The 7851-nt window shown below is 32.9% G+C and overlaps 1 pseudogene; it reads right to left on the bottom strand.

Moving 5' to 3' along the window:
• Positions 1-312: 312 nt before the first annotated feature.
• On the bottom strand, positions 313-1851 carry LOC137643822 (uncharacterized; annotated as a pseudogene).
• Positions 1852-7851: the final 6000 nt, after the last annotated feature.

Genomic DNA, 7851 nt, shown 5'->3' on the forward strand with positions numbered 1-7851 from the left:
ATAGGATGGTACAACAACGCTTCATCACCAACTTGGAAAGTTCTACCCTAGTTTTTTTATCATGAAGGAATTTCATTCCTTCTTGTGATATCTGTAGGTTATTCTGGGCAGATTCCTGTATTTTAGACAATTTGCTCTTGAATGTGGTAATAAATTTTTAAGCATTAAATACTTCTTCCTTCTCAAAATGTCTCAGGATCCTATCTTTTACAGCCGTCAGCAAAGTTCTAGATTTTCTTCCAAACATTAGTTCGATAGGGCTAACATCAGTAGATTCATTCTTGACACTTCGTAGTACGTACATGAGTATATCTAGCTCTTCATCCCAGTCATTACCTGTACTGAAAACATAATTCCTGATTAGAGATTTTACAGTTTGATGTGACCTCTCTAATGCTCCATTAGTTTGAGGGTGATATGCAGTAGCTATCACCTGTTTCAGATAAAATGCAGCTAAAGTCTCCTGAAATACCTTACTCATGAAGTTAGTTCCCTGATTACATTGAACTTCTGCTGGAAATTCAAATGGAGTAAAAATATTAAGCAACTGTTTGATAATCACCTTAGCAGAAATATTTTTAACTGGAACAGCCATGGGAAAACGAGTAGTTGGATACATTAAAGTTAAAATGCATTCATTACCTTTTCTAGTCTTCTTTAAAGGTCCCACACAATCAATAATTACTTTGGAGAAGGGTTCCTTTGGTACAGAAATAGGTACGAGAGGCGCTGGAGGTATTGTCTGGTTAGGTTTTCCTACTTGTTGGCAAGTGGCACAAGCTTTAACAAAATCGTGAACATCTTTTTTCATTCTAAGCCAGTAGAAATCATCTGCTAATCATTGGTAGTCTTTGTTATTCCAAGATGACAGTTGTCAGTATGGACTAAGTCCAACAAAGATTGTCTGTAGACTTTAGGTACCACTACCTGGAATTTATCACGCCAGCTATCCTGAAAAGACATCTTAGGAGGTCGGTAATGTCTCATAAGAACCTTATTTTCTAGATAAAAGTAAAGAGTTTTACTATCTTCATCTGATATGTCTCTAACCTTCTCAAACAACTGTTTAACAGAATCATCAAATTGTTGGGCTTTCGTAAAATCTTCAGTAGGAATGTCAAGCAGGTTAGTTGCCTTACTTACCTTGCTAGGGACAACTTTATGGGGTATGACACCACTCTCAGGTTCTCCTTGAGAAGCTTGTGACCTAGTTACAATGTTACCCTAGGCCTTTACATAAGTTTCAGGAGATTGTATTATCAGAATTGTGTGTACCTTACCTTTGGCCAAATCATTTCCCATCAAAATGTCCACCTCTTTGCAAGGGAATTCATTATCCAAGTATGCAACTTCCACTATTCCATCAGTATATGGACTAGTCAAAGGAATAGTTACAAGGGAAAGTATCGATTCACTTGTAAGATCCGAAACTGTAATGAGCCTGTTTGTAGGAGTGATAAAAGATTTCATATAAGAACTTACGATAGTATTACTTGATGCTGAATCACAAAGAATTGCAACAGTATTATGTTTTACCTTACCCTGACACTTGAAGTTATCAAAACCATCTTCCTTTATTGCACAATGCATGGTCTTATGTTCAGTTGGTTTAGATTTATCATTTTTCCCTGTATTAGGTGAAGAGTTTGTTTTAGGAGTTTGTTGGTGAGAACCTTTGCACCGAGGATTAGGACAATTTTGAATTAGATGTCCCCATTCCTTACAAAATGAACATAACTTGCTATCGACGAAAGCTTTCTGTTTAAGTTGTCCCTTATGAATTAATAAGTATTCATCCACCAACAAAGCTGCTTCCTTGGGTTTCTTCACACCTTGTTCCGTAATATACATAACGCTAATTGGTATCTTATACAAGAATTCTTCCATCAACAGGAGAGACTTCAAATCTTCATAGTTACTAAAACCTGCCTTGTCCAACCATTTCTGTAACTGCTTTATCTTCAGATTACAAATTTCCAGGAAAATTTGGTTGGGTATCTTGAATGAATTGCGTAACTTCTGCCGATATCCTTCTGCTGTTATAGAATAAGCATCTAAAATAGCTTTTTCCAAAGTATCATAGTCATTCTCAGTAATCATCTGAGTAACAATATGCTCAGTTTGTCCTGTGAAAGAACTTCTAATTATTAGTACCCATTTATCCTTGGGCCATGATAAGGTCTAGGCAGTTTCTTCAAACACTACAAAGAAATTTTCAGGTTCTTGTTCGTTAAACACAGGTAAGAGTTTCTTAACCTTAGAGACATTGAAAGCTTCAGGAATATCCTTTTCCTCCTGTTTTTCCTGCAATCTTATCTTAGCTACCTCACGTTCTTTCTCTAGTTCTACCTTAGCTGGCTCACGTTTTTTCTCTAGTTCTATTTTAGCTAACCTTTCTGCCGATTCTATTTTTATTTTCTCTAGCTCTACTTGCTCCCGTTCTCTCTATTTTTTCTCACGTTCTTTATCTAATTTTATTTTCTTTAATTCCATCTGTAATTTTAAAACTTCTACTGCCGAATCCTCCCTATTTATTATACTTAAGGGCCAATATTGTTTCACATCATCTTGTGAAATTATATTTTTGTCTATCAGGCATTTCAATATTAGACCCAAGATTTTTTTTTTTTTTTTTTTTACAGCACCCGTCGTTACACTAATCTTAACAGCAATGGCTAAAGCCAACAAATCAGACTTCTTGGCATACTGCAAAGTATGAAGGTTTTCCTTCGGATTAGAAGTAAAATGTTTAGCATCAAAAGACATGATTAATCCAAAACAATAGGTTCACAATTTGAATAATTACAGTGCAATACTTAATAAGCAATACCTTATAACTAGTAACCAATTTCATATTACATTCGTGACAATGGACCAACTTTTAACAAGCATTCTTCTTGTATTACAATGTGGCCAAATTCAAAAGCATATTAAGTATGAAAACAAGTTTCCTATACCTAACAATGTTGATACCTGTGCAAGGTTATTACCTAACTACAAGTATGGGATGAGACCAAATCTCTGAGATACCCATGAAAAAGGTATGTACCTGTAATTCCTAGACTTCCCTAGATTACAAGTAGTGGGATTTCAATACCCGTGACGTAATGTGTTAGCTTATAAGTGCCTAATAGGGCGTTAGAGATTCATTCAAAACTCTGATTAGAGACGTTAGGAGAAAAACTAGGCTGGCTATAATACCGTGAATCCTAATTACACAATTGGTTCATTAAACTCTAGCTCTCCATTATAAACTCAACACTTACGTTATTAATGAAGCGTGGAGCCTGGCTTACTCTTGAAGTATCAATACTGGAGACGACACCCGATCACAGTGTTTACAAAATACGTTTACTTTTAAAATATATCACTTTTCATTCAATTAATCGTAATACAAACAAGATATATGTAGCATTTAAATTTATAAAATCCCGGACAGGCCCTCAAATGTGACGTTCCTTACTTTTAAACACTCTTCCTTAATTTTACCTAATGCCAGATGTTACGGCAAATGTCTTGTTCACAATCACTGATTCAAGAACGGCACATGAAAAAAAAAAATATTCAGTGATTTTCATACACTTTACAACTAAATATTAAGATGGTAATAAGTCTAAGATGATGATATACTTTTCAAACAAAATACACTGCAATCGGGATGTAGAAAACACAACAGGTAAAAGATCTTAAATATAATATATAAAGTACTTACATATTATATACAACACTTAACTCCAAACAATAGTAATGAAGAAGTAATTCAAACTGAATCAAAAAGTAAACCAGACTCCACTCAGGACTTATAATTTACCTCTCAAGTAAACTTAATTTTAACAAGAGGATTCCGATACATAAGAAAATATAAAAATTTCCATGGATTAATATCCCAGGCAATGCCACTGGAGGTTTAAAAAGTCACATATCTTCAGCAGTCAATAGATGGCGTAGAGTATAGGGACTGCAGCAACTCCTAGATGGCGCTGAAGATAGTTGGCAGAATAGCGGACGAAAGAATTCTTAAAAAAAGAGGGTTGCAGATCCTCATATATATATATATATATATATATATATATATATATATATATATATATATATATATATATATATATATATATATATATATATATATATATATATATATATATATATATATATATATATATATATATATATATATATATATATATATATATATATATATATACATATATACTGTATATTATATTATTCTGTAAATCAAATGAAAAGTGACAACGTTTAAAGAGTAAAATAAAAAAAAAATTATCGTAAAAAGGTTACCAATACTGTACATGAGGAAAATAGTAAGATCGTCTAAATTGTAATTGGAAATACTAAGACCGGATTACAAAAACCAAGGTACACTTATTTTACTGCTAAACCTTGGCATACATGAAAACACTCGGCATTTTTTCTTTTGTCTTTATTTGATTCCTTATTTCATTTTCTTGGTCTCTTGTTTACTCCTTTGAATTTCCAAAGGTAATCGCTCTTCTCGATTGCTTTTATGTCTTCACGTGATTACCAAAGCACAGGTGCAAGGCATCACAATGGACCAGCATAAGTTTATGATTAGTCGTCTAAAACATATTTGCTTCGATGCTGCGTGACCCCGATGGAACATTGCACTTGCTCTTCATATAAAACTTGAACATGAACATTCCAAACTCAAAATTACACAATGAGTGCATTATTAACTGAATGCTTACTCTTTTTAATAATAACTCATATTCGCGGCGGCTACAAAATTGAAAACTGGATTCCTTCAATAGACTTAAAAGATATTATAACGTTCGTGGGACGAGCATTAGGAAACAGCTCTATCCAAACTTTTGATTTCGGAGATTTATTGAAAACACATTTATCCTAACATATCTCCGACGTTTTAAAATTCTGATAAATCTGTAAATACAGAAGTCCTAAATATATCATTCAGATTTCATTTATTCAAAACTACACCGGACCAGAAAGCTGAAAGTTCACAATATTGTCCTGTGTTTCTAAGACTGAATATTATAAGAAATATCTATTAACATGAACACTTGAATTATTTAAAGACAGCAGAGGATGAAACAGGGTCAATGTAAAGTAAAGTTCCTCAATCAATAGCTAACATACGCAAAAATCAAGTTGGATAAATCATTCATAGAAAACAGATGCACACACACAAAAAAAAAAAAATATTGTTTATTCCACATTACCGGGAATAGTAACTTTAAATTAAGAATTATTAAAAGTCATATTGACATTAATAGGAGGATAAATTACAAGAATGACCATGAGAGAGAGAGAGAGAGAGAGAGAGAGAGAGAGAGAGAGAGAGAGAGAGAGAGAGAGATTCTAGTTTACAAAGCATTCATGAACAAATGACCACTCGGGTACAAATCTTAACGTAACGATTGAAATTAGCTGATAAATTTCTTCCTTTGAGTGCGACTACATCTAGAACATTTCTACAACGGGTATGCAGCGAGATCGCTCATGTGAACACATGGTGATGAATTACCACCTGGAGAGAAAAGAATACTACAATTACTGACGTTGTTACCAGACAACATATGTATTCAGACACCAAATCAGATTCGATACTAAAAAGTGTTATGCATATGAATCTTATATATATATATATATATATATATATATATATATATATATATATATATATATATATATATATACTGCATATATATATATATATATATATATATATATATATATATATATATATATATATATATATATATATATATATATATATATATATATATATATATTTAATATATATATATAAACACACACACACACATATATATATATATATATATATATATATATGTATATTTATATATATATATACATACATATATATATATATATATATATATATATATATTCTTATGAAGCTAGTCTTCCTGAAAATAGAATATTTTATTCATGTATTTTATTTGTGCATTTAGGATGTGTATAGCCAGCTCGTAAGGTGAGTTCCACTCATCTAGGATTGAGTAATGCATGTAAATTACCTGAGACTTTTGACATTCTTTAAAATGTATTTTTATTCGGTTCCGTATATGTAAATTTATGTTATTTTAAAGAATTAACTTTTTATTTCATGTAGTTTCGTTACGAAATCTTATGTAAACTTGTAGGTATGCTGTATGACACACACGAGGTGTGAGTACGAGGGATTACTTCATTTTTATGTTCCCACATAGTTAGAAAAGACATGAAAATTCTGGATTGAGGTTTTTTTTTTTAATGTTACGAGAGGAAAGTGAGCGGAGTTAGCTGAGAGAGAGTTCCCTTGCAAGCTATGTTAGTACCCCTTCTTTAAATCTATGTTGGCAACCTTCACGCCACTAGAACATGCCCCTACGCTTCCAGTAGGCTGAACGGGAAGGTTCTGGAATTAATTAAGTTAATATATATTGGACCTAGCAATGCATAGGAAGCAAAAGAGATCTAGCCCATCCCTTTGAAAGAGACAAAATTCACCAGCCCTCTCTCCTCTCAAGTGTGTATATTGTTTTCCTCTCAAATGTGATTATTGATTTCTCTCTAACTATATCGTGTATAGTGTTGTTCAAACGTCGGTGACATTATTGGGTGATTAGTTAAAAGTGTAGTGTGTTAATGTAAGTACATTTTATATTATAAAGTTTTGTAACTGGCCCTGTGAGATTTAGGTTAACCAGTGAAGTGCATAAAAAATTTTTTTGCTTAACATTTCTGTAACCTTGTGTGAACCAAAAGACATAAGTGTAACAGTTACATAATTGTAAATTTTATTATTGTTCATTCATTTGATTGTTAAACTGTTAACTCTTTTCATTAATTATCAAAATAGAATATACTCAGAAGTTAATTTTCTAGTAAAACAAGTGTTTGTATCATTTTCTGAAGTTTTATGTTATTAGTCTCAAGTCTAGTTCAGATTTAAATTTCGAGTGATTTATTTTTGGTATTAATTCTTTTGAATTGCTGTTAATTTTTTATAGAATATATTTATTTTTGTGAAGCGTGTATTATTTCGATCACCAATATTTTTTCTCAGTGCTTTGCTCTTATCCCCTGACTAAGAACCGAAGTAAGAGGTTGGTTTTAGAATAGTTCATATAAAGTAATCACCTAGTTTTGTTTTGAGTTATGTAAAGAGGCCTTTTAGGGTAGTAGGTTGGCCAGGGCACCAGCCGCCCGTTGAGATACTACCGCTAGAGAGTTAGGGGGTCCTTTGACTGGCCAGACAGTACCATATTGGATCCTTCTCTCTGGTTACGGTTCTTTCCCTTTGCCTACACAGACACCGAATAGTCTGGCCTATTCTTTACAGATTCTCCCCTGTCCTCATACACCTGACAACACTGAGATTACTAAACAATTCTTCTTCACCCAAGGGGTTAACTACGGCAATGTAATTGTTCAGTGGCTACTTTCCTCTTGGTAAGGGTAGAAGAGACTCTTTAGCTATGGTAAGCAGCTCTTCTAGGAGAAGGACACTCCAAAATCAAACCATTGTTCTCTAGTCTTGGGTAGTGCTATAGCCTCTGTACCATGGCCTTCCACTGTCTTGGGTTAGAGTTCTCTTGCTTGAGGGTACACTCAGGCACACTGTTCTATCTAGTTTCTCTTTCTCTTGTTTTGTTGAAGTTTTTATCGTTTATATAGGAAATATTTATTTTAATGTTGTTACTATTCTTAAAATATTTTATTTTTCCTTGTTTCCTTTCCTCACTGAGCTATTTTCCCTGTTGGGGCCCCTGGGCTTATAGCATCCTGCTTTTCCAACTAGGGTTGTAGCTTAGCATTTAATAATAATAATAATAATCATGCATA

Source organism: Palaemon carinicauda, chromosome 1, assembly GCF_036898095.1.
Source record: "Palaemon carinicauda isolate YSFRI2023 chromosome 1, ASM3689809v2, whole genome shotgun sequence".
Lineage (NCBI taxonomy): Eukaryota > Metazoa > Arthropoda > Malacostraca > Decapoda > Palaemonidae > Palaemon > Palaemon carinicauda.